The sequence below is a fragment of the Cucurbita pepo genome, chromosome LG03 (genome assembly GCF_002806865.2).
Source record: "Cucurbita pepo subsp. pepo cultivar mu-cu-16 chromosome LG03, ASM280686v2, whole genome shotgun sequence".
Taxonomy (NCBI): domain Eukaryota; kingdom Viridiplantae; phylum Streptophyta; class Magnoliopsida; order Cucurbitales; family Cucurbitaceae; genus Cucurbita; species Cucurbita pepo.
Genome location: NC_036640.1, coordinates 7,327,775 through 7,353,288, shown reverse-complemented (window position 1 = coordinate 7,353,288; position 25,514 = coordinate 7,327,775). Strand labels below are relative to the sequence as shown.

The window sequence follows — 25,514 nt, the reverse complement described above, 5'->3', positions numbered from 1 at the left end:
TATATCTGTCACTTCCCAATTTTTGAGGTTTCAAGAAATTGGACGGCAACAATAGGATAAATTTTACGTGGATTAAAAGACATACAACATGAGTTTCAAAAATTCGAAGTTATTTACCGACGGAAAAAAAGGCACAAGACATGCTGGGCTATGTTGATGGAACAATGGTTCTACCACCTTGCTTTGAACAAGAAACCTCCTCAACACTTAACACCAAATATTTGGCGTGAAAAGCAATCGATCAACAGCTTCTCTGTCTCATGCTTTCCTCTCTCACCGAGGAAGCCATTGTTGTCGTTGTTGGTATCTCCACTGCATGTGACGTTTGGCTCACATAGGAAACGATGTTCAACCATCATTCAAAAGCTCGTGAACTGAGACTCAAGGATGACTTGCAGCTAATAAAACACGGCACCAAACTGGTTGCTGAGTATGCCCATACCTTCAAAAAAGTATGTGACCAACTTCTCCCTCTCCTTGAGAGTATCTTCGAGACTCATTCATATAACAAAAAAGTTGCATTGGCCATGTGGTTAAGGCATGTGCATGCTAAGTACATGGGTTTCCCCCCCCTCAGAGTTTGAATCTCTCAGATGATGAAAATTTCTTTTTTGCCGTTGCCTTACCAAAGCGTAACATTCAACACCAAATATTTGGCGTAGAAAGCAATCGATCAATGACTTCTCTATCTCCTTATCTCCTCTCTCACTGAGGAAGTCATTGTTGTCGTCGTTGGTCTCTCCACTGCATGTGACGTTTGGCTCGCATTGGAAACTATGTTCAACCATCATTCAAAAGCCCGTGAACTGAGACTCAAGGATGACATGCAGCTGATGAAACGCGGCACCAAACCTGTTGCTGAGTATGCCCGTACCTTCAAAAAAATATGTGACCAACTTCAACCTCTCATTGGGAGTGTCTTCTAGACTAATTCATAGAACAAAAAAGTTGCTTTGGTCGAGTGGTAAGGCATGTGCTTGCAAAGTACATGGGGTTTCCTTGTGAGAGTTCTAATCTCTCAAGTGACGAAAATTTCTTTTTTGCCCGTTGCCTTACCTTCCAAGTTATTTACAAACGGGAAAAAAGGCACATAAAATGTTAGGCTATATCTGTCATGGGATTTGCGATTTCCGATCGGCGACAATAAGATACGTTTTGTGCGGTATAAATGACAGACAACACGAGTTTCAAAAATTTCAAGTTATTTACCAACGGGAAAAAAGGCACAAGACATGTTGGGCTATATCTGTCACTTCCCAATATTTGAGGTTTCAAGAAATTGAACGGCGACAATTAGCTAAATTTTGCATGGTTTAAAAGACATACAACACGAGTTTCAAAAATTCCAAGTTATTTACAAAAGGAAAAAAAATCACAAGACATGCTCGGCTATGTTGATGAAACAATGGTTCTACCACCTTGGGCTTTGAACAAGAAACCTCCTAAACACTCAACACCAAATATTAGGCACAAGATATGTTGGGCTATGTTGATTGTATAATCATTCTACCACCTTGCTTTGAACAAGAAACCTCCTCCATACTCAACACAAAATATTTGGCGTGAAAAGTAGCCGATCAATGGCTTCTCTTTCTCCTGCTCTCCTCTCTCAACGAGGAAGCCATTGTTGTCGTTGTTAGTATCTCCACTGCATGTGACGTTTGGCTTACATTGGAAACTATGTTCAACCATCATCCAAAAGCTCGTGAACTTAGACTCAAGTATGACATGCAGCTGATGAAACGTTGTACCAAACCTGTTGCTGAGTATGCCCCTACCTTCAAAAAAATATGTGACCAACTCCTCCCTCTCCTTAAGAGTCTATTCGAGACTCATTCATATAATAAAAAAGTTGCTTTGGTTGAGTGGTTAAGGTGTGTGCTTGCTAAGTACCTGGGGTTTCCCTGTGAGAGTTCAAATCTCTCAGGTGATGAAAATTTATTTTTTGGCAAGTTTTCGATATGTTGGTCTTGTTGATGGAACAATGATTCTACCAACTTGCTTAGAACAAGAAACCTCCTCAACACTCAACCCCAAATATTTGGCCTGGAAAGCAGTCGATCAACGGTTTCTCTGTTTCCTGCTCTCCCTCTGTTTCCTGCTCTCCTCTCTCACCGAAGAAGCCATTGTTGTCGTTGTTGGTAACTCTATTGCATGTGACGTTTAGCTCGCATTGGAAACTATGTTCAACCATCATTCCAAAGCTCGCGAACTGAGACTCAAGGATGACATGCAGCTGATGAAACGCGGTACCAAACCTGTTGCTGAGTATGCCCCTACCTTCAAAAAAATATGTGACCAACTCCTCCCTCTCCTTAAGAGTCTATTCGAGACTCATTCATATAATATAAAAGTTGCTTTGGTTGAGTGGTTAAGGCGTGTGCTTGCTAAGTACATGTGGTTTCCTCGTGAGAGTTCAAATCTCTCAGGTGACGAAAATTTCTTTTTTGGCAAGTTTCCACACTATTACATGGAATCCTTTGTTCTACTCTATAGCGACAATAAGATACATTTTGTGCGGTATAAATGACATGCTGGACTATGTTGATGGCACAATGATTCTACCACCTTGCTTTGAACAACAAACCTCGTAAACACTCAACACCAAGTATTAGGCACTAGATATGTTGATGGAACAATGGTTCCACCACCTTGCTTTGAACAAGAAACCTCATCAAAACTCAACACCAAATATTTGGCGTGGAAAGCAATCGATCAACGACATCTCTTTCTCCTACTCTCCTCTCTCAATGAGGAAGCCATTGTTGTCGTTGTTGGTATCTCCACTGCATGTGACGTTTGTCTCGCATTGGAAACTATGTTCAACCATCATTCAAAAGCTCGTGAACTGAGACTCAAGGATGACATACAGCTGATGAAACGCGGTACCAAACCTGTTGCTGAGTATGCCCCTACCTTCAAAAAAAATATGTGACGAAGTTCTCCCTCTCCTTGAAAGTCTCTTCGAGACTTATTCATAAAACAAAATGGNTCCCTCTCCTTAAGAGTCTATTCGAGACTCATTCATATAATATAAAAGTTGCTTTGGTTGAGTGGTTAAGGCGTGTGCTTGCTAAGTACATGTGGTTTCCTCGTGAGAGTTCAAATCTCTCAGGTGACGAAAATTTCTTTTTTGGCAAGTTTCCACACTATTACATGGAATCCTTTGTTCTACTCTATAGCGACAATAAGATACATTTTGTGCGGTATAAATGACATGCTGGACTATGTTGATGGCACAATGATTCTACCACCTTGCTTTGAACAACAAACCTCGTAAACACTCAACACCAAGTATTAGGCACTAGATATGTTGATGGAACAATGGTTCCACCACCTTGCTTTGAACAAGAAACCTCATCAAAACTCAACACCAAATATTTGGCGTGGAAAGCAATCGATCAACGACATCTCTTTCTCCTACTCTCCTCTCTCAATGAGGAAGCCATTGTTGTCGTTGTTGGTATCTCCACTGCATGTGACGTTTGTCTCGCATTGGAAACTATGTTCAACCATCATTCAAAAGCTCGTGAACTGAGACTCAAGGATGACATACAGCTGATGAAACGCGGTACCAAACCTGTTGCTGAGTATGCCCCTACCTTCAAAAAAAATATGTGACGAAGTTCTCCCTCTCCTTGAAAGTCTCTTCGAGACTTATTCATAAAACAAAATGGTTGCTTTGGCCGAGTGGTTAAGGCGTGTGCCTGCTAAGTACATGGGGTTTCCCCACAAGAGTTTGAATCTTTCAGGCGACGATGGTTCTACCACCTTGCTTTGAACAAGAAACCTACTCAACACTCCTACTCAACACAACTACTCTCCTCTCTCACCAAGGAAGCCATTGCTATCATCGTTGGTATCTCCATTGCATGTGATGTATGTCTAGCATTGAAAAGTATGTTCAACCATCATTCAAAAGCTCGTGAACTAAGACTCAAGAATGACATGCAGCTGATGAAACGCGGTACCAAACCTGTTGCTGAGTATGCCCCTACCTTCAAAAAAAATATGTGACGAAGTTCTCCCTCTCCTTGAAAGTCTCTTCGAGACTTATTCATAAAACAAAATGGTTGCTTTGGCCGAGTGGTTAAGGCGTGTGCCTGCTAAGTACATGGGGTTTCCCCACAAGAGTTTGAATCTTTCAGGCGACGATGGTTCTACCACCTTGCTTTGAACAAGAAACCTACTCAACACTCCTACTCAACACAACTACTCTCCTCTCTCACCAAGGAAGCCATTGCTATCATCGTTGGTATCTCCATTGCATGTGATGTATGTCTAGCATTGAAAAGTATGTTCAACCATCATTCAAAAGCTCGTGAACTAAGACTCAAGAATGACATGCAGCTGATGAAACGCGGTACCAAACCTGTTGCTGAGTATGCCCCTACCTTCAAAAAAAATATGTGACCAAGTTCTCCCTCTCCTTGAGAGTCTCTTCAAGACTCAATCATACAACAAAATGGTTGTTTTGGCCGAGTGGTTAAGGCGTGTGCCTGCTAAGTACATGGGGTTTCCCCGCGAGAGTTCAAATCTCTCAGGCGACGAAAATTTCTTTTTTGGCAAGTTTCCACACTATTACAAGGAATAATTTGTTCTCCTCTACGGGCGACAATAAGATACATTTCTTGCCATATAAATGAATGCTGGACTATGTTGATGGATTGTTCTACCACCTTACTTTGAACAAGTAACCTCCTCAACACCAAATATTTGGCGTGGAAAGTAGTCCATCAACGTCTTCTCTGTCTCCTCTCTCACCGAGGAAGCCATTGTTGTCGTCGTTGGTATCTCCACTGCATGTGACGTTTGGCTCGCATTGAAAAGTATGTTCAACCATCATTCCAAAGCGAGATTCAAGGATGACATGCAGCTGATGAAACGCGGTACCAAACCTGTTGCTGAGTATGCCCCTACCTTCAAAAAAATATGTGACCAACTTCTCCCGCTCCTTGAGAGTCTCTCCGAGTCTTATTCATACAACAGACTGGTCGCTTTGGCCGAGTGGTTAAGGCGTGTGCCTGCTAAGTACATGGGCTTTCCCCGCGAGAGTACGAATCTCTCAGGCGACGAAAATTTCTTTTTTGGCAAGTTTCCAAACTATTACAAGGAATGCTTTGTTCTCCTCTACGGCGACAATAAGATACATTTTGTGCGGTATAAATGACATGCTGGACTATGTTGATGGCACAATGATTCTACCACCTTGCTTTGAACAACAAACCTCGTAAACACTCAACACCAAGTATTAGGCACTAGATATGTTGATGGAACAATGGTTCCACCACCTTGCTTTGAACAAGAAACCTCATCAAAACTCAACACCAAATATTTGGCGTGGAAAGCAATCGATCAACGACATCTCTTTCTCCTACTCTCCTCTCTCAATGAGGAAGCCATTGTTGTCGTTGTTGGTATCTCCACTGCATGTGACGTTTGTCTCGCATTGGAAACTATGTTCAACCATCATTCAAAAGCTCGTGAACTGAGACTCAAGGATGACATACAGCTGATGAAACGCGGTACCAAACCTGTTGCTGAGTATGCCCCTACCTTCAAAAAAAATATGTGACGAAGTTCTCCCTCTCCTTGAAAGTCTCTTCGAGACTTATTCATAAAACAAAATGGTTGCTTTGGCCGAGTGGTTAAGGCGTGTGCCTGCTAAGTACATGGGGTTTCCCCACAAGAGTTTGAATCTTTCAGGCGACGATGGTTCTACCACCTTGCTTTGAACAAGAAACCTACTCAACACTCCTACTCAACACAACTACTCTCCTCTCTCACCAAGGAAGCCATTGCTATCATCGTTGGTATCTCCATTGCATGTGATGTATGTCTAGCATTGAAAAGTATGTTCAACCATCATTCAAAAGCTCGTGAACTAAGACTCAAGAATGACATGCAGCTGATGAAACGCGGTACCAAACCTGTTGCTGAGTATGCCCCTACCTTCAAAAAAAATATGTGACCAAGTTCTCCCTCTCCTTGAGAGTCTCTTCAAGACTCAATCATACAACAAAATGGTTGTTTTGGCCGAGTGGTTAAGGCGTGTGCCTGCTAAGTACATGGGGTTTCCCCGCGAGAGTTCAAATCTCTCAGGCGACGAAAATTTCTTTTTTGGCAAGTTTCCACACTATTACAAGGAATAATTTGTTCTCCTCTACGGGCGACAATAAGATACATTTCTTGCCATATAAATGAATGCTGGACTATGTTGATGGATTGTTCTACCACCTTACTTTGAACAAGTAACCTCCTCAACACCAAATATTTGGCGTGGAAAGTAGTCCATCAACGTCTTCTCTGTCTCCTCTCTCACCGAGGAAGCCATTGTTGTCGTCGTTGGTATCTCCACTGCATGTGACGTTTGGCTCGCATTGAAAAGTATGTTCAACCATCATTCCAAAGCGAGATTCAAGGATGACATGCAGCTGATGAAACGCGGTACCAAACCTGTTGCTGAGTATGCCCCTACCTTCAAAAAAATATGTGACCAACTTCTCCCGCTCCTTGAGAGTCTCTCCGAGTCTTATTCATACAACAGACTGGTCGCTTTGGCCGAGTGGTTAAGGCGTGTGCCTGCTAAGTACATGGGCTTTCCCCGCGAGAGTAAGAATCTCTCAGGCGACGAAAATTTCTTTTTTGGCAAGTTTCCAAACTATTACAAGGAATGCTTTGTTCTCCTCTACGGCGACAATAAGATACATTTTGTGTAGTATAAATGACATGCTGGACTATGTTGATGGATTGTTCTACCACCTTGCTTTGGACAAGTAACCTCCTCAACACTCAACACCAAATATTTGGCGTTGAAAGAAGTCGATCAACGTCTTCTCTGTCTCCTACTCTCCTTTCAAACCGAGGAAGCCATTGTTGTCGGCGTTGGTATCTCCACTGCATGTGACGTTTGGCTCGCATTCAAAAGTATGTTCAACCATCATTCCAAAGCTCGTGAACTGAGACTCAAAGATGACATGCAGCTGATGAAACGCGGTACCAAACCTGTTGTTGAGTATGTCCCTACCTTCAAAAAAATATGTGTCCAACTTCTTCCTCTCCTCGAGAGTCTCATCATGACTCATTTATACAACAAAATGGTCGCTTTGGCCGAGTGGTTAAGGCGTGTGCCTGCTAAGTACATGGGGTTTCCCCGCGAGAGTTCGAATCTCTCAGGCGACGAAAATTTCTTTTTTGGCAAGTTTCCACACTATTACAAGGAATAATTGGTTCTCCTCTACGGGCGACAATAAGATACATTTTGTGCAGTATAAATGACATGCTGGACTATGTTGATGGATTGTTCTACCACCTTGCTTTGGACAAGTAACCTCCTCAACACTCAATTTGTTCTACCACGTTGCTTTGGACAAGTAACCTCCTCAACACTCAACACCAAATATTTATCAACGTCTTCTCTGTCTCCTACTCTCCTTTCAAACCGAGGAAGCCATTGTTGTCGTCGTTGGTATCTCCACTGCATGTGACGTTTGGCTCGCATTCAAAAGTATGTTCAACCATCATTCCAAAGCTCGTGAACTGAGACTCAAAGATGACATGCAGCTGATGAAACACGGTACCAAACCTGTTGTTGAGTATGACCCTACCTTCAAAAAAATATGTGTCCAACTTCTTCCTCTCCTCGAGAGTCTCCTCATGACTCATTTATACAACAAAATGGTCGCTTTGGCCGAGTGGTTAAGGCGTGTGCCTGCTAAGTACATGGGGTTTCCCCGCGAGAGTTCGAATCTCTCAGGCGACGAAATTTTTTTTTTTGGCAAGTTTCCACACTATTACAAGGAATAATTGGTTCTCCTCTACGGGCGACAATAAGATACATTTTGTGCAGTATAAATGACATGCTGGACTATGTTGATGGATTGTTCTACCACCTTGCTTTGGACAAGTAACCTCCTCAACACTCAACACCAAATATTTGGCGTTGAAAGAAGTCGATCAACGTCTTCTCTGTCTCCTACTCTCCTTTCAAACCGAGGAAGCCATTGTTGTCGGCGTTGGTATCTCCACTGCATGTGACGTTTGGCTCGCATTCAAAAGTAAGTTCAACCATCATTCCCGTGAACTGAGACTCAAAGATGACATGCAGGATGAAACGCGGTACCAAACTTGTTGCTGAGTATGTCCCTACCTTCAAAAAAATATGTGTCCAACTTCTTCCTCTCCTCGAGAGTCTCCTCATGACTCATTTATACAACAAAATGGTCGCTTTGGCCGAGTGGTTAAGGTGTGTGCCTGCTAAGTACATGGGGTTTCCCCGCGAGAGTTCGAATCTCTCAGGCGACGAAAATTTCTTTTTTGGCAAGTTTCCACACTATTTCATGGAATCCTTTGTTCAACTCTACGGCGACAATAAGATACATTTTGTGCGGTATAAATGACATGGGACTATGTTGATGGCTCTACCACCTCGCTTTGAACAACAAACCTCATAAACACTCAACATCGTATAAATGACATGATGGACTATGTTGATGGCTCTACCACCTCGCTTTGAACAACAAACCTCATAAACACTCAACACCAAGTATTAGGCACTAGATATGTTGATGGAACAATGGTTCCACCTGCTTTGAACATGAAACCTCATCGAAACTCAACACCAAATATTTGGCGAGGAAAGCAATCGATCAACGACATCTCTTTCTCCTGCTCTCCTCTCTCAATGAGGAAGCCATTGTTGTCGTCGTTGGTATCTCCACTGCATGTGACGTTTGTCTCGCATTGGAAACTATGTTCAACCATCATTCAAAAGCTCGTGAACTGAGACTCAAGGATGACATGCAGCTGATGAAACGCGGTACCAAACCTGTTGCTGAGTATGCCCCAACCTTCAAAAAAAATATGTGACCAAGTTCTCCCTCTCCTTGAGAGTATCTTCGAGACTTATTCATACAACAGAATGGTCGCTTTGGCCGAGTGGTTAAGGCGTGTGCCTGCTAAGTACATGGGGTTTCCCCGCGAGAGTTCGAATCTCTTAGGCGACAGAAAATTTCTTTTTTGGCAAGTTTCCAAACAATTACAAGGAATGCTTTGTTCTCCTCTACGGGACAATAAGATACATTTTGTGCAGTATAAATGACATGCTGGACTATGTTGATGGATTGTTCTACCACCTTGCTTTGGACAAGTAACCTCCTCAACACTCAACACCAAATATTTGGCGTTGAAAGAAGTCGATCAACGTCTTCTCTGTCTCCTACTCTCCTTTCAAACCGAGGAAACCATTGTTGTCGTCGTTGGTATCTCCACTGCATGTGACGTTTGGCTCGCATTCAAAAGTATGTTCAACCATCATTCCAAAGCTCGTGAACTGAGACTCAAAGATGACATGCAGCTGATGAAACGCGGTACCAAACCTGTTGCTGAGTATGTCCCTACCTTCAAAACAATATGTGTCCAACTTCTTCCTCTCTTCGAGAGTCTCCTCATGACTCATTTGCACAACAAAATGGTCGCTTTGGCCGAGTGGTTAAGGCGTGTGCCTGCTAAGTACATGGGGTTTCCCCGCGAGAGTTCGAATCTCTCAGGCGACGAAAATTTCTTTTTTGGCAAGTTTCCACACTATTACAAGGAATAATTGGTTCTCCTCTACGGGCGACAATAAGATACATTTTGTGCAGTATAAATGACATGCTGGACTATGTTGATGGATTGTTCTACCACCTTGCTTTGGACAAGTAACCTCCTCAACACTCAATTTGTTCTACCACGTTGCTTTGGACAAGTAACCTCCTCAACACTCAACACCAAATATTTATCAACGTCTTCTCTGTCTCCTACTCTCCTTTCAAACCGAGGAAGCCATTGTTGTCGTCGTTGGTATCTCCACTGCATGTGACGTTTGGCTCGCATTCAAAAGTAAGTTCAACCATCATTCCCGTGAACTGAGACTCAAAGATGACATGCAGGATGAAACGCGGTACCAAACTTGTTGCTGAGTATGTCCCTACCTTCAAAAAAATATGTGTCCAACTTCTTCCTCTCCTCGAGAGTCTCCTCATGACTCATTTATACAACAAAATGGTCGCTTTGGCCGAGTGGTTAAGGCGTGTGCCTGCTAAGTACATGGGGTTTCCCCGCGAGAGTTCGAATCTCTCAGGCGACGAAATTTTTTTTTTTGGCAAGTTTCCACACTATTTCATGGAATCCTTTGTTCAACTCTACGGCGACAGTAAGATACATTTTGTGCGGTATAAATGACATGCTGGACTATGTTGATGATAAACACTCAACACCAAGTATTAAGCACTAGATATGTTGATGGAACAATGGTTCCACCTGCTTTGAACAAGAAACCTCATCGAAACTCAACACCAAATATTTGGCGAGGAAAGCAATCGATCAACCACATCTCTTTCTCCTGCTCTCCTCTCTCAATGAGGAAGCCATTGTTGTCGTCGATGGTATCTCCACTGCATGTGACGTTTGTCATGCATCGGAAACTATGTTCAACCATCATTCAAAAGCTCGTGAACTGAGACTCAAGGATGACATACAGCTGATGAAACGCGGTACCAAACATGTTGCTGAGTATGCCCCTACCTTCAAAAAAAAATATGTGACCAAGTTCTCCCTCTCCTTGAGAGTCTCTTCGAGACTCAATCATACAACAAAATGGTTGCTTTTGCCAATTGGTTAAGGCATGTGCTTGCTAAGTACATGGGGTTTCCCCGCGAGAGTTCGAATCTCTCAGGCGACGAAAATTTCTTTTTTGGCAAGTTTCCACACTATTACAAGGAATAATTGGTTCTCCTCTACGGGCGACAATAAGATACATTTTGTGCAGTATAAATGACATGCTGGACTATGTTGATGGATTGTTCTACCACCTTGCTTTGGACAAGTAACCTCCTCAACACTCAACACCAAATATTTGGCGTTGAAAGAAGTCGATCAACGTCTTCTCTGTCTCCTACTCTCCTTTCAAACCGAGGAAACCATTGTTGTCGTCGTTGGTATCTCCACTGCATGTGACGTTTGGCTCGCATTCAAAAGTATGTTCAACCATCATTCCAAAGCTTGTGAACTGAGACTCAAGGATGACATGCAGCTGATGAAACACGGTACCAAACCTGTTGCTGAGTATGCCCCTAACTTCAAAAAAATATGTGACCAACTTCTTCCTCTCCTCGAGAGTTTCATCATGACTCATTCANTTGTCTCGCATTGGAAACTATGTTCAACCATCATTCAAAAGCTCCTGAACTGAGACTCAAGGATGACATACAGCTGATGAAACGCGGTACAAAACCTGTTGCTGAGTATGCCCCTACCTTCAAAAAAAATATGTGACCAAGTTCTCACTCTCCTTGAGAGTCTCTTCGAGACTTATTCATACAGCAAAATGGTCGCTTTGGCCAAGTGGTTAAGGCGTGTGCCTGCTAAGTACATGGGGTTTCCCCGCGAGAGTTCGAAGCTCATNCAAGGAATGCTTTGTTCTCCTCTACGGGACAATAAGATACATTTTGTGTAGTATAAATGACATGCTGGACTATGTTGATGGATTGTTCTACCACCTTGCTTTGGACAAGTAACCTCCTCAACACTCAACACCAAATATTTGGAGTTGAAAGAAGTCGATCAACGTCTTCTCTTTCTCCTACTCTCCTTTCAAATCGAGGAAGCCATTGTTGTCGTCGTTGGTATCTCCACTGCATGTGACGTTTGGCTCGCATTCAAAAGTATGTTCAACCATCATTCCAATGAACTGAGACTCAAAGATGACATGCAGGATGAAACGCGGTACCAAACTTGTTGCTGAGTATGTCCCTACCTTCAAAAAAATATGTGTCCAACTTCTTCCTCTCCTCGAGAGTCTCCTCATGACTCATTTATACAACAAAATGGTCGCTTTGGCCGAGTGGTTAAGGCGTGTGCCTGCTAAGTACATGGGGTTTCCCCGCGAGAGTTCGAATCTCTCAGGCGACGAAAATTTCTTTTTTGGCAAGTTTCCACACTATTACAAGGAATAATTGGTTCTCCTCTACGGGCGACAATAAGATACATTTTGTGCAGTATAAATGACATGCTGGACTATGTTGATGGATTGTTCTACCACCTTGCTTTGGACAAGTAACCTCCTCAACACTCAACACCAAATATTTGGCGTTGAAAGAAGTCGATCAACGTCTTCTCTTTCTCCTACTCTCCTCTCAAACTGAGGAAGCCATTGTTGTCGTCGTTGGTATCTCCACTTCATGTGACGTTTGGCTCGCATTCTTTCTCCTACTCTCCTCTCAAACCGAGGAAGCCATTGTGGTCGTCGTTGGTATCTCCACTTCATGTGACGTTTGGCTCGCATTCAAAAGTATGTTCAACCATCATTCCAAGGCTCGTGAACTGAGATTCAAAGATGACATGCAGCTGATGAAACGCGGTACCAAACCTGTTGCTGAGTATGTCCCTACGTTCAAAACAATATGTGTCCAACTTCTTCCTCTCTTCGAGAGTCTCCTCATGACTCATTTGCACAACAAAATGGTCGCTTTGGCCGAGTGGTTAAGGCGTGTGCCTGCTAAGTACATGGGGTTTCCCCGCGAGAGTTCGAATCTCTCAGGCGACGAAAATTTCTTTTTTGGCAAGTTTCCACACTATTACAAGGAATAATTGGTTCTCCTCTACGGGCGACAATAAGATACATTTTGTGCAGTATAAATGACATGCTGGACTATGTTGATGGATTGTTCTACCACCTTGCTTTGGACAAGTAACCTCCTCAACACTCAACACCAAATATTTGGCGTTGAAAGAAGTCGATCAACGTCTTCTCTGTCTCCTACTCTCCTTTCAAACCGAGGAAACCATTGTTGTCGTCGTTGGTATCTCCACTGCATGTGACGTTTGGCTCGCATTCAAAAGTATGTTCAACCATCATTCCAAGGCTCGTGAACTGAGATTCAAAGATGACATGCAGCTGATGAAACGCGGTACCAAACCTGTTGTTGAGTATGTCCCTACGTTCCAAAAAATATGTGTCCAACTTCTTCCTCTCCTCGAGAGTCTCATCATGACTCATTTATACAACAAAATGGTCGCTTTGGCCGAGTGGTTAAGGCGTGTGCCTGCTAAGTACATGGCGCTTCCCCGCGAGAGTTTGAATCTCTCAGGCGACGAAAATTTCTTTTTTGGCAAGTTTCCACTCAGTTTCAACACTATTAATGGAATCCATTGTTCAACTCTACGGCGACAATAAGATACATTTTGTGCAGTATAAATGACATGCTGGACTATGTTGATGGCACGACCAACTTCTCCCTTTCGTTGAGAGTTTCTTCGATACTCATTCATACAACAAAAAAGTTGCTTTGGTCGTGTGGTTATGGCGTGTGGCCCCTAAATACATGCGGCTTCTCTTTTTTATTTTTGTAATGGTCCAAGACCACTACTAAAAGATATTGTCGGTATAACAGACAGAACACGAGTTTCAAAAATTCCAAGTTATTAACAAAGGGGAAAAATGCACAAGACACAATAAGATAAGTTTTACATGGTTTAAAAGACATACAACACGAGTTTCAAAAATTCCAAGTTATTTATAGACGGTAAAAAAGGCAAAAGACATGGTGGGCTATGTTGATTGAATATTGGTTCTACCACCTTCTTTTGAACAAGAAACCTCTTCAACACTCAACACCAAATATTTGGCGTGAAAAGCAGTCGATCAACGGCTTCTTTGTCTCTTGCTCTCCTCTCTCAATGAGGAAGCCATTGTTGTCGTCGTTGGTATCTCCACTGCATGTGACGTTTGGCTCGCATTCAAAAGTATGTTCAACCATCATTCCAAAGCTCGTGAACTGAGACTCAAAGATGACATGCAGCTGATGAAACGCGGTACCAAACCTGTTGCTGAGTATGTCCCTACCTTCAAAACAATATGTGTCCAACTTCTTCCTCTCTTCGAGAGTCTCCTCATGACTCATTTGCACAACAAAATGGTCGCTTTGGCCGAGTGGTTAAGGCATGTGCTTGCTAAGTACATGGGGTTTCCCCGCGAGAGTTCGAATCTCTCAGGCGACGAAAATTTCTTTTTTGGCAAGTTTCCACACTATTACAAGGAATAATTGGTTCTCCTCTACGGGCGACAATAAGATACATTTTGTGCAGTATAAATGACATGCTGGACTATGTTGATGGATTGTTCTACCACCTTGCTTTGGACAAGTAACCTCCTCAACACTCAATTTGTTCTACCACGTTGCTTTGGACAAGTAACCTCCTCAACACTCAACACCAAATATTTATCAACGTCTTCTCTGTCTCCTACTCTCCTTTCAAACCGAGGAAGCCATTGTTGTCTTCGTTGGTATCTCCACTGAATGTGACGTTTGGCTCGCATTCAAAAGTAAGTTCAACCATCATTCCCGTGAACTGAGACTCAAAGATGACATGCAGGATGAAACGCGGTACCAAACTTGTTGCTGAGTATGTCCCTACCTTCAAAAAAATATGTGTCCAACTTCTTCCTCTCCTCGAGAGTCTCCTCATGACTCATTTATACAACAAAATGGTCGCTTTGGCCGAGTGGTTAAGGCGTGTGCCTGCTAAGTACATGGGGTTTCCCCGCGAGAGTTCGAATCTCTCAGGCGACGAAATTTTTTTTTTTGGCAAGTTTCCACACTATTTCATGGAATCCTTTGTTCAACTCTACGGCGACAGTAAGATACATTTTGTGCGGTATAAATGACATGCTGGACTATGTTGATGATAAACACTCAACACCAAGTATTAAGCACTAGATATGTTGATGGAACAATGGTTCCACCTGCTTTGAACAAGAAACCTCATCGAAACTCAACACCAAATATTTGGCGAGGAAAGCAATCGATCAACCACATCTCTTTCTCCTGCTCTCCTCTCTCAATGAGGAAGCCATTGTTGTCGTCGATGGTATCTCCACTGCATGTGACGTTTGTCATGCATCGGAAACTATGTTCAACCATCATTCAAAAGCTCGTGAACTGAGACTCAAGGATGACATACAGCTGATGAAACGCGGTACCAAACATGTTGCTGAGTATGCCCCTACCTTCAAAAAAAAATATGTGACCAAGTTCTCCCTCTCCTTGAGAGTCTCTTCGAGACTCAATCATACAACAAAATGGTTGCTTTTGCCAATTGGTTAAGGCATGTGCTTGCTAAGTACATGGGGTTTCCCCGCGAGAGTTCGAATCTCTCAGGCGACGAAAATTTCTTTTTTGGCAAGTTTCCACACTATTACAAGGAATAATTGGTTCTCCTCTACGGGCGACAATAAGATACATTTTGTGCAGTATAAATGACATGCTGGACTATGTTGATGGATTGTTCTACCACCTTGCTTTGGACAAGTAACCTCCTCAACACTCAATTTGTTCTACCACGTTGCTTTGGACAAGTAACCTCCTCAACACTCAACACCAAATATTTATCAACGTCTTCTCTGTCTCCTACTCTCCTTTCAAACCGAGGAAGCCATTGTTGTCGTCGTTGGTATCTCCACTGCATGTGACGTTTGGCTCGCATTCAAAAGTATGTTCAACCATCATTCCAGTGAACTGAGACTCAAAGATGACATGCAGGATGAAACGCGGTACCAAACTTGTTGCTGAGTATGTCCCTACCTTCAAAAAAATATGTGTCCAACTTCTTCCTCTCCTCGAGAGTCTCATCATGACTCATTTATACAACAAAATGGTCGCTTTGGCCGAGTGGTTAAGGCGTGTGCCTGCTAAGTACATGGCGCTTCCCCGCGAGAGTTTGAATCTCTCAGGCGACGAAAATTTCTTTTTTGGCAAGTTTCCACTCAGTTTCAACACTATTAATGGAATCCATTGTTCAACTCTACGGCGACAATAAGATACATTTTGTGCAGTATAAATGACATGCTGGACTATGTTGATGGCACGACCAACTTCTCCCTTTCGTTGAGAGTTTCTTCGATACTCATTCATACAACAAAAAAGTTGCTTTGGTCGTGTGGTTATGGCGTGTGGCCCCTAAATACATGCGGCTTCTCTTTTTTATTTTTGTAATGGTCCAAGACCACTACTAAAAGATATTGTCGGTATAACAGACAGAACACGAGTTTCAAAAATTCCAAGTTATTAACAAAGGGGAAAAATGCACAAGACACAATAAGATAAGTTTTACATGGTTTAAAAGACATACAACACGAGTTTCAAAAATTCCAAGTTATTTATAGACGGTAAAAAAGGCAAAAGACATGGTGGGCTATGTTGATTGAATATTGGTTCTACCACCTTCTTTTGAACAAGAAACCTCTTCAACACTCAACACCAAATATTTGGCGTGAAAAGCAGTCGATCAACGGCTTCTTTGTCTCTTGCTCTCCTCTCTCAATGAGGAAGCCATTGTTGTCGTCGTTGGTATCTCCACTACATGTGACGTTTGTCTCGCATTGGAAACTATGTTCAACCATCATTCAAAAGCTTGTGAACTGAGACTCACGGATGACATGCAACTGATGAAACACGGTATCAAACCTGTTGCTGAGTATGCCCGTACCTTCAAAAAAACATGTGACCAACTTCTCCCTCTCCTTGAGAGTCTCTTCGAGGCTCATTCATACAACAAAAAGTCACTTTGGTCGAGTGGTTAAGGTGTGTGCTTGCTAAGTACATGGGGTTTCGCTGCAGGAGTTTTGAATCTCCCAGGCCACGATAATTTCTTTTTTATTTGTGGAACAGTCGAAGACTACTACTAAAAGATATTGTCCGCTTTGACCCATTGCGTCACGAATGCGTAGAGGTTTCTTTTTTATTTTTGTAACAGCCCTAGACCACTACTAAATGATATTGTCTTCTTTGGCCCGTTGCCTCATTAATGCATAGAAGTTTCTTTTTTATTTTTGTAACAGCCCAAGACCACTAATAAAAGATATTGTCCGCTTTGGCTTATTGCCTCACGAACGCGTAGAGGTTTAAACACTGTTATAAGGAATGCTTTGTTCTCTTCTCTAACCGATATGTGATCTGTCACTTCCCTTCGAACGACGAAAATAAGATAAATTTTGCGCAGTATAAAAGACATACAACACGAGTTTCAAAAATTTCAAGTTATTTACAAACGGGAAAAAAGGCACAAGACATGCTGGGGTATATCAGTCACTTTCCAATTTTTGAGGTTTCAAGAAATTGGATAGCGATAATAAGATAAATTTTACGTGGTTTAAAAGACATACATCACGAGTTTCAGAAATTCCAAGTTATTTACAGTTGGTAAAAAAGGCACAAAGACATTCAGGGGTATGTTGATGAAACAATGGTAACCACCTTGCTTTGAACAAGAAACCTCCTCTCAACACTCAACACCAAATATTTGGAGCGGATAGAAGTCGATCAACAGCTTTTATGTCTCCTACTCTCCTCTCTCACCGAGGAAGTAATTATTGTCGTCGTTGGTCTCTCCACTACATGTCGTTTGGCTTGCGTTGGAAACTACGTTCAACCATCATACTATAGCCCGTGAAGTGAGACTCAAGGATGACTTGCAGCTGATGAAACATGGCACCAAACTTGTTGTTGAGTATGCGTGTACCTTAAAAAAAAAAATATGTGACCAACTTCTCCCTCTCCTTGAGAGTGTATTCGAGAATCATTCATACAACAAAAAGGTCGCTTTGGTCGAATGGATAAGGTGTGTGCCTGCAATGTACATGGGGTTTTCCCACGAGAGTTTGAATCTCTCAGGCGATAAAAATTTCTTTTTTATTTTTGTAACAGTGCAAGACCACTACTAAAAGATATTGTCCGCTTTGGCCCGTTGCTCACAAACACGTAGAGTTTTCTTTTTTCTTTTTGTAACAGCCGAAGACCACCACTAAAAGATTTTTCTGCTCCAGCACGAGTTTAAAAAATTCCAAGTTATTTACGAACGGGGAAAAAGACACAAGACATGCTGGCCTATATCTGTCACTTCCCAATTTTTGAGGTTTCAAGAATTCGAAAAACGACAATAAGTTAAATTTTGCGTGATTTAAAAGACATACAACACGAGTTTCAAAAATTCCAAGTTATTTACGTATGGGAAAAAAGGCATAAGACATGCTCGCTATGTTGATGGAACTATGGTTTCATCACCTTGCTTTAATCAAGAAACCATCTCAACACTCAACACCAAATATTTGGCGCTAAAAGCAGTCGGTCAACAGCTTCTATGTCTCCTGCTCTCCTCTCTCACCGAGGAAGCCATCGTTGTCTTCGTTGATCTCTCCACTGCACGTTACGTTTGGCTCGCATTGGAAACGACGTTCAATCATCGTTCGAAAGCCCGTGAACTTAGACTCAAGGATGACTTGTAGCTATTGAAACGCGAGACCAAACTTGTTGTTGAGTATGTCTGTACCTTCAAAAAAATATGTGATCAACTTCATACCATTGGTAGACGTGTTGAGCACATTGGGAAAGTGCACTAGTTCCTTCGTGGACTCGGCACTGATTTTTTAATTTTTTCTACTACTCGAGGTCTCACCCGCCTATCCTATTTTGTAGATTTAGTCTCTAAACTTGAAAGTTTTGAGTTGTTCTAGCACTCCCTTGAGTTTTCTAACTCCACTCCTATGACATTCATAGCCACTAATTGTTTTCGCACCCCATGGAAGTCACCCTGCTTCCTTTAGCAACCAACAAGGTCATTCTCATTCCCGTAACAAATCTCTTCCAACCGAGGACGAACCCACTCGGGTCTGGGTCGTCAACCCCCTCGCTGCCAAATATGTCACATGGAGGGCCATTATGCTGACCGTTGCAACCAACGACACACTCAACCTGATTCAGGTCATGCTCACCTTGCTGAAGCCTTTAACACGTCCTGTTCTATTGCTGGATTCGAGGCTGCTAATTGTTTTTTGGACATTGGGGCTTCGGCTCATATGACCACTGATCCATCTATTTTCGATCATTATAAAAATTACATGGGTAAGAACTCTTTGATCGTAGAAAACGGTGCATCCCTACCCATTACCTACACGGGTACTCTTCCTCCTCTTCCAAAAATTCACTCATTAGATGTCTTGGTTGTCCCTCGTCTCACTAAAAATCTTCTTTCAATTAGTAAATTAACGTATGATTTTCCTCTCTCCATTACATTTACTAATAATCATATTACTATCCAGAATCGTCAAACAAGAAGGGTGGTGGCAACCAGTAAAAGAGATGGAGGGCTATATGATGGAGGGCTATATGTGCTGGAGCGCGTTAACTCTTCCTTTATTTCTGTCCTTAGAAACAAATCTTTACGTGCTTCATATGATTTAGGGCATGCTCGCTTGGGTCATGTGAATTACTCTATTATTTCTTTTTTAAATAAAAAATGTCATCTTTCTTTTATGTCTTTATTGCCTTCTCCATCACTATGTAGTACTTGTCACCTTGCAAAACGCCATTGATTACATTATTCCTGCAATGAACGTAGGTCGTCTCATGTGTTAGATCTTATTCATTGTGATCTTTGGGGTTCTTCTCTCGTCAAATCCAATTTGAATTTTCTTTACTATGCTATTTTTATTGATCATTATTATTCCCTTCGAACGACGAAAATAAGATAAATTTTGCGCAGTATAAAAGACATACAACACGAGTTTCAAAAATTTCAAGTTATTTACAAACGGGAAAAAAGGCACAAGACATGCTGGGGTATATCAGTCACTTTCCAATTTTTGAGGTTTCAAGAAATTGGATAGCGATAATAAGATAAATTTTACGTGGTTTAAAAGACATACATCACGAGTTTCAGAAATTCCAAGTTATTTACAGTTGGTAAAAAAGGCACAAAGACATTCAGGGGTATGTTGATGAAACAATGGTAACCACCTTGCTTTGAACAAGAAACCTCCTCTCAACACTCAACACCAAATATTTGGAGCGGATAGAAGTCGATCAACAGCTTTTATGTCTCCTACTCTCCTCTCTCACCGAGGAAGTAATTATTGTCGTCGTTGGTCTCTCCACTACATGTCGTTTGGCTTGCGTTGGAAACTACGTTCAACCATCATACTATAGCCCGTGAAGTGAGACTCAAGGATGACTTGCAGCTGATGAAACATGGCACCAAACTTGTTGTTGAGTATGCGTGTACCTTAAAAAAAAAAATATGTGACCAACTTCTCCCTCTCCTTGAGAGTGTATTCGAGAATCATTCATACAACAAAAAGGTCGCTTTGGTCGAATGGATAAGGTGTGTGCCTGCAATGTACATGGGGTTTTCCCACGAGAGTTTGAATCTCTCAGGCGATAAAAATTTCTTTTTTATTTTTGTAACAGTGCAAGACCACTACTAAAAGATATTGTCCGCTTTGGCCCGTTGCTCACAAACACGTAGAGTTTTCTTTTTTCTTTTTGTAACAGCCGAAGACCACCACTAAAAGATTTTTCTGCTCCAGCACGAGTTTAAAAAATTCCAAGTTATTTACGAACGGGGAAAAAGACACAAGACATGCTGGCCTATATCTGTCACTTCCCAATTTTTGAGGTTTCAAGAATTCGAAAAACGACAATAAGTTAAATTTTGCGTGATTTAAAAGACATACAACACGAGTTTCAAAAATTCCAAGTTATTTACGTATGGGAAAAAAGGCATAAGACATGCTCGCTATGTTGATGGAACTATGGTTTCATCACCTTGCTTTAATCAAGAAACCATCTCAACACTCAACACCAAATATTTGGCGCTAAAAGCAGTCGGTCAACAGCTTCTATGTCTCCTGCTCTCCTCTCTCACCGAGGAAGCCATCGTTGTCTTCGTTGATCTCTCCACTGCACGTTACGTTTGGCTCGCATTGGAAACGACGTTCAATCATCGTTCGAAAGCCCGTGAACTTAGACTCAAGGATGACTTGTAGCTATTGAAACGCGAGACCAAACTTGTTGTTGAGTATGTCTGTACCTTCAAAAAAATATGTGATCAACTTCATACCATTGGTAGACGTGTTGAGCACATTGGGAAAGTGCACTAGTTCCTTCGTGGACTCGGCACTGATTTTTTAATTTTTTCTACTACTCGAGGTCTCACCCGCCTATCCTATTTTGTAGATTTAGTCTCTAAACTTGAAAGTTTTGAGTTGTTCTAGCACTCCCTTGAGTTTTCTAACTCCACTCCTATGACATTCATAGCCACTAATTGTTTTCGCACCCCATGGAAGTCACCCTGCTTCCTTTAGCAACCAACAAGGTCATTCTCATTCCCGTAACAAATCTCTTCCAACCGAGGACGAACCCACTCGGGTCTGGGTCGTCAACCCCCTCGCTGCCAAATATGTCACATGGAGGGCCATTATGCTGACCGTTGCAACCAACGACACACTCAACCTGATTCAGGTCATGCTCACCTTGCTGAAGCCTTTAACACGTCCTGTTCTATTGCTGGATTCGAGGCTGCTAATTGTTTTTTGGACATTGGGGCTTCGGCTCATATGACCACTGATCCATCTATTTTCGATCATTATAAAAATTACATGGGTAAGAACTCTTTGATCGTAGAAAACGGTGCATCCCTACCCATTACCTACACGGGTACTCTTCCTCCTCTTCCAAAAATTCACTCATTAGATGTCTTGGTTGTCCCTCGTCTCACTAAAAATCTTCTTTCAATTAGTAAATTAACGTATGATTTTCCTCTCTCCATTACATTTACTAATAATCATATTACTATCCAGAATCGTCAAACAAGAAGGGTGGTGGCAACCAGTAAAAGAGATGGAGGGCTATATGATGGAGGGCTATATGTGCTGGAGCGCGTTAACTCTTCCTTTATTTCTGTCCTTAGAAACAAATCTTTACGTGCTTCATATGATTTAGGGCATGCTCGCTTGGGTCATGTGAATTACTCTATTATTTCTTTTTTAAATAAAAAATGTCATCTTTCTTTTATGTCTTTATTGCCTTCTCCATCACTATGTAGTACTTGTCACCTTGCAAAACGCCATTGATTACATTATTCCTGCAATGAACGTAGGTCGTCTCATGTGTTAGATCTTATTCATTGTGATCTTTGGGGTTCTTCTCTCGTCAAATCCAATTTGAATTTTCTTTACTATGCTATTTTTATTGATCATTATTCTTGATTCACTTGGCTTTACCCTTTAAAATTTAAATCTGATTTCTTTGCTATTTTTTTCTTCGATTTCCAAATTTTGTGAAAAAGCAATATTCTACTCGTATCAAGGTTTTTCAAAGTGATGAAGGTGCCAAACTTACTAGCACTTGTTTCAAAACTCACTTTACGTACTTCTGACATCCACCATCAATTCTCTTGTCCATATACACCTGCTCAAAATGGTCGTGCTAAGAGAAAATATTGTCATGTGACTGAGACTGGCTAGCTCTTGTCTTTCACTCCCATCTTTCACCTCATTTCTGAGTTGACACCTTCAACATTGTAGCTTATATTATCAACTGGTTGCTGTAAGGACCAGGCTGACTCGATGACTCCAAAAGGATGGGTAAATTTTTTGCAAATAAAACGATTAAATTTTAAAAAAAATTATATTATAACAAAATAGTGTGCACACATTAGTAATTTAAAGTACAACATAATGATTAAATCACAAAATAAGGAACGGACACAAAAATTTAAAAACAAAGGGGTTGAGGACGACAGGTGAGGTTCGTCTATGGCACCTGCTCTAGAGTCCGCTCTCGACCTCGACCTTGACCTCGACCAGCTCCTTATTACCTGAAAAAAATGGAGAATAAAGAATGAGTACAAAGACTCAGTAAGCATCCTTTCTTGTCTTGTTCTTGTTGTAAGTACTTAGGCCCTCTAGTTCTTGTTCTTGACCTGGGGTTCTTATCTTGATCTATCGTGAGGACTTTGGTCCATTGATTCTAAAACCTTGGTTATCGTCTAAGGGCCTTAGAACTATTGTTCTTGGTTCTTGGTACTTTCTAGGTTCTTGTTCTATTCTTGGTTCGTTCTCCAAGACGCTCCCCCTAGGATTTACGGCTAGCCATGCACCTCACAATCCTATATCCAAGGCTTCATGCATTCCAAGCGAAACAGTCTTAACCTACGTCCAAGGCTTCATGAGTTCCAAGCGACGTAGTCTAAACCCGCACCTTAGTGCTTGCCCTTTGATACGGTCTGCTAACCAATGCCCAAGGCTTCATGCGTTCCAAGCAGCATAATTTGAAAACCTACATCCAAGGGCTTGCCCTATAATACAGTTTGAATACCTACACTCAAGGCTTCATGTGTTCCAAGCAGCGTAGTCAAAGTCATGAGCATGTTGTACCATGGGAGGTCTTAGGAGGTTCTTGATTCTTGGCTAAGGTAATTGCTCTCTTCTTGTTCCATCATGGCCCTAGACTACTCCCCATGATAGAACATAAAGGTCACGTGCTTAGTGCATACATAAACATGAAATCCTGCAAATCTTTTGGGTACCCATAACATGGTGCAGGGCATCTTATCCAGATAAGGGAAAATTGAGGCCAAACATGACATCTTGGAAAGAAACATGGTGCAGGGCATCCCACCTAGAAGAGGAATTCTTGGGCCTCAGAAAGCATCGCTTGGTAGGAGTTCATGGGTCCCTTTGGATATGATTAGAGTATTACTAGCATTCTTGAGTTTTTGTGTCTGACATCTAGCATTCTTCTTACTTGGGTCGTTGTAAAGCTTGTCTGGTATTGTTCTTGGTTCTCAATCTTGTAAGTTTCTAAGGTCCATAGTTCCTTGAGGCATAAGTTGTAACTTGCATTTTTAATCGTATGGCCCATCTTAGCGTGAGTTAGTCTAGAAGGTCATAAATTCCAAGTGAGTTCTTTAGAAGAGGCTTCTAAAAGAGTCTTAGTCTTATGGTGTTTCCTCGGTGTTTCTTAGGTCCTAACTTGGTTTAGGTTCCAAACTTGCTCCAATCAACTTGAAATCTCAAACATATCTTCATGCCCTAAAGAATAGACCTTATCAAANGGTCTTAGGAGGTTCTTGATTCTTGGCTAAGGTAATTGCTCTCTTCTTGTTCCATCATGGCCCTAGACTACTCCCCATGATAGAACATAAAGGTCACGTGCTTAGTGCATACATAAACATGAAATCCTGCAAATCTTTTGGGTACCCATAACATGGTGCAGGGCATCTTATCCAGATAAGGGAAAATTGAGGCCAAACATGACATCTTGGAAAGAAACATGGTGCAGGGCATCCCACCTAGAAGAGGAATTCTTGGGCCTCAGAAAGCATCGCTTGGTAGGAGTTCATGGGTCCCTTTGGATATGATTAGAGTATTACTAGCATTCTTGAGTTTTTGTGTCTGACATCTAGCATTCTTCTTACTTGGGTCGTTGTAAAGCTTGTCTGGTATTGTTCTTGGTTCTCAATCTTGTAAGTTTCTAAGGTCCATAGTTCCTTGAGGCATAAGTTGTAACTTGCATTTTTAATCGTATGGCCCATCTTAGCGTGAGTTAGTCTAGAAGGTCATAAATTCCAAGTGAGTTCTTTAGAAGAGGCTTCTAAAAGAGTCTTAGTCTTATGGTGTTTCCTCGGTGTTTCTTAGGTCCTAACTTGGTTTAGGTTCCAAACTTGCTCCAATCAACTTGAAATCTCAAACATATCTTCATGCCCTAAAGAATAGACCTTATCAAAAGTAGCAAATCATTTGGAGCACGTATAGACCTTGAATTATCATGAGTAATCCTAGGGGCATTTTGGTCATTTTACCCCTAATTCTTGGTTTTGCTACTTAACGAGTTTCAATGGCTCTCAAACTTCACCACATCATCAAGCATCATAAAATAAGACGTATTACAAAGTTTCATAGCATTGGAGGTCATCTAGGTCATGAACCGTAGGTAAATATCCTTAGGGATATAATGGTCATTTTGCACCATTTCTTGGTTTACCTACTTATCCTTATCGAGTGACCACCAAATTTAATATATAACCTCAAAATGCTATACTATGCTCAACATTAAAATTTTATATGCAGCGAAGTTCATCTAGAGGGTTATTTTAATGTTACCTAAATCTCAGGCAATTTGATCGGTTCACGGCCTTAACTCACGGTTCTTTGAGTTTTTCTTTCGAATATCCTTCACTAAAACTTGGTTTAGGGTTCATATGGAAATCTAAGTGATTCCTACAAGTATTTCTTAACAAAAAGTCCAAGGTGGTTACTTACCTCGTTGTCGACATTCAAGACTCCCGTTCTTAAGCTTCCGGTAACCAAATTACCACATATTTTCTTCCACAGACTCTTTATTGTGTCTACTTTCGGGAACCATAAAGTTTTTCATGAGAACTAGTCTGGAATGGGGTTAAAATTGAGAAAAACCAATGGAAGGTCAGGTTTTGAGTTCACATGACTGGTTCAGTTGAACCAGCCACGTCATCGTCTTCTTCCTTTGGACCGGAAGAAGACGCGCTTTTTTACATGCGCCACCGTCTGAAACTCGGCCTCTGCTGCCACATTTACAACGTTTCATGAACCTTAAAGATGGTGTTACAAGGAAGAGCTAGGGATTGATTTCGTACCTTCTCGTGGATTGTAGCCTAAGATA

At 41.7% G+C, this 25,514-nt stretch overlaps 18 non-coding genes across 18 annotated transcripts; all 18 read left to right on the top strand.

Annotated features, from left to right (window-relative positions):
- Nucleotides 1-4,468: 4,468 nt before the first annotated feature.
- On the top strand, nucleotides 4,469-4,550 carry TRNAS-GCU. Its single transcript has one exon. It is a non-coding gene; the product is annotated as a tRNA-Ser (tRNA).
- A 443-nt stretch (nucleotides 4,551-4,993) lies between these two features.
- Nucleotides 4,994-5,075, top strand: TRNAS-GCU. Its single transcript has one exon. It is a non-coding gene; the product is annotated as a tRNA-Ser (tRNA).
- Nucleotides 5,076-6,026: 951 nt separating this feature from the next.
- On the top strand, nucleotides 6,027-6,108 carry TRNAS-GCU. Its single transcript has one exon. It is a non-coding gene; the product is annotated as a tRNA-Ser (tRNA).
- A 443-nt stretch (nucleotides 6,109-6,551) lies between these two features.
- On the top strand, nucleotides 6,552-6,633 carry TRNAS-GCU. Its single transcript has one exon. It is a non-coding gene; the product is annotated as a tRNA-Ser (tRNA).
- A 467-nt stretch (nucleotides 6,634-7,100) lies between these two features.
- Nucleotides 7,101-7,182, top strand: TRNAS-GCU. Its single transcript has one exon. It is a non-coding gene; the product is annotated as a tRNA-Ser (tRNA).
- Nucleotides 7,183-7,680: 498 nt separating this feature from the next.
- Nucleotides 7,681-7,762, top strand: TRNAS-GCU. The gene has a single exon. It is a non-coding gene; the product is annotated as a tRNA-Ser (tRNA).
- Nucleotides 7,763-8,222: 460 nt separating this feature from the next.
- TRNAS-GCU lies at nucleotides 8,223-8,304 on the top strand. The gene has a single exon. It is a non-coding gene; the product is annotated as a tRNA-Ser (tRNA).
- Nucleotides 8,305-8,923: 619 nt separating this feature from the next.
- On the top strand, nucleotides 8,924-9,005 carry TRNAS-GCU. The gene has a single exon. It is a non-coding gene; the product is annotated as a tRNA-Ser (tRNA).
- Nucleotides 9,006-9,472: 467 nt separating this feature from the next.
- Nucleotides 9,473-9,554, top strand: TRNAS-GCU. The gene has a single exon. It is a non-coding gene; the product is annotated as a tRNA-Ser (tRNA).
- Nucleotides 9,555-10,044: 490 nt separating this feature from the next.
- TRNAS-GCU lies at nucleotides 10,045-10,126 on the top strand. The gene has a single exon. It is a non-coding gene; the product is annotated as a tRNA-Ser (tRNA).
- A 512-nt stretch (nucleotides 10,127-10,638) lies between these two features.
- On the top strand, nucleotides 10,639-10,720 carry TRNAS-GCU. The gene has a single exon. It is a non-coding gene; the product is annotated as a tRNA-Ser (tRNA).
- A 1,147-nt stretch (nucleotides 10,721-11,867) lies between these two features.
- TRNAS-GCU lies at nucleotides 11,868-11,949 on the top strand. The gene has a single exon. It is a non-coding gene; the product is annotated as a tRNA-Ser (tRNA).
- Nucleotides 11,950-12,501: 552 nt separating this feature from the next.
- TRNAS-GCU lies at nucleotides 12,502-12,583 on the top strand. The gene has a single exon. It is a non-coding gene; the product is annotated as a tRNA-Ser (tRNA).
- A 468-nt stretch (nucleotides 12,584-13,051) lies between these two features.
- On the top strand, nucleotides 13,052-13,133 carry TRNAS-GCU. The gene has a single exon. It is a non-coding gene; the product is annotated as a tRNA-Ser (tRNA).
- An 822-nt stretch (nucleotides 13,134-13,955) lies between these two features.
- Nucleotides 13,956-14,037, top strand: TRNAS-GCU. Its single transcript has one exon. It is a non-coding gene; the product is annotated as a tRNA-Ser (tRNA).
- A 490-nt stretch (nucleotides 14,038-14,527) lies between these two features.
- On the top strand, nucleotides 14,528-14,609 carry TRNAS-GCU. The gene has a single exon. It is a non-coding gene; the product is annotated as a tRNA-Ser (tRNA).
- A 512-nt stretch (nucleotides 14,610-15,121) lies between these two features.
- TRNAS-GCU lies at nucleotides 15,122-15,203 on the top strand. The gene has a single exon. It is a non-coding gene; the product is annotated as a tRNA-Ser (tRNA).
- Nucleotides 15,204-15,693: 490 nt separating this feature from the next.
- Nucleotides 15,694-15,775, top strand: TRNAS-GCU. The gene has a single exon. It is a non-coding gene; the product is annotated as a tRNA-Ser (tRNA).
- Nucleotides 15,776-25,514: the final 9,739 nt, after the last annotated feature.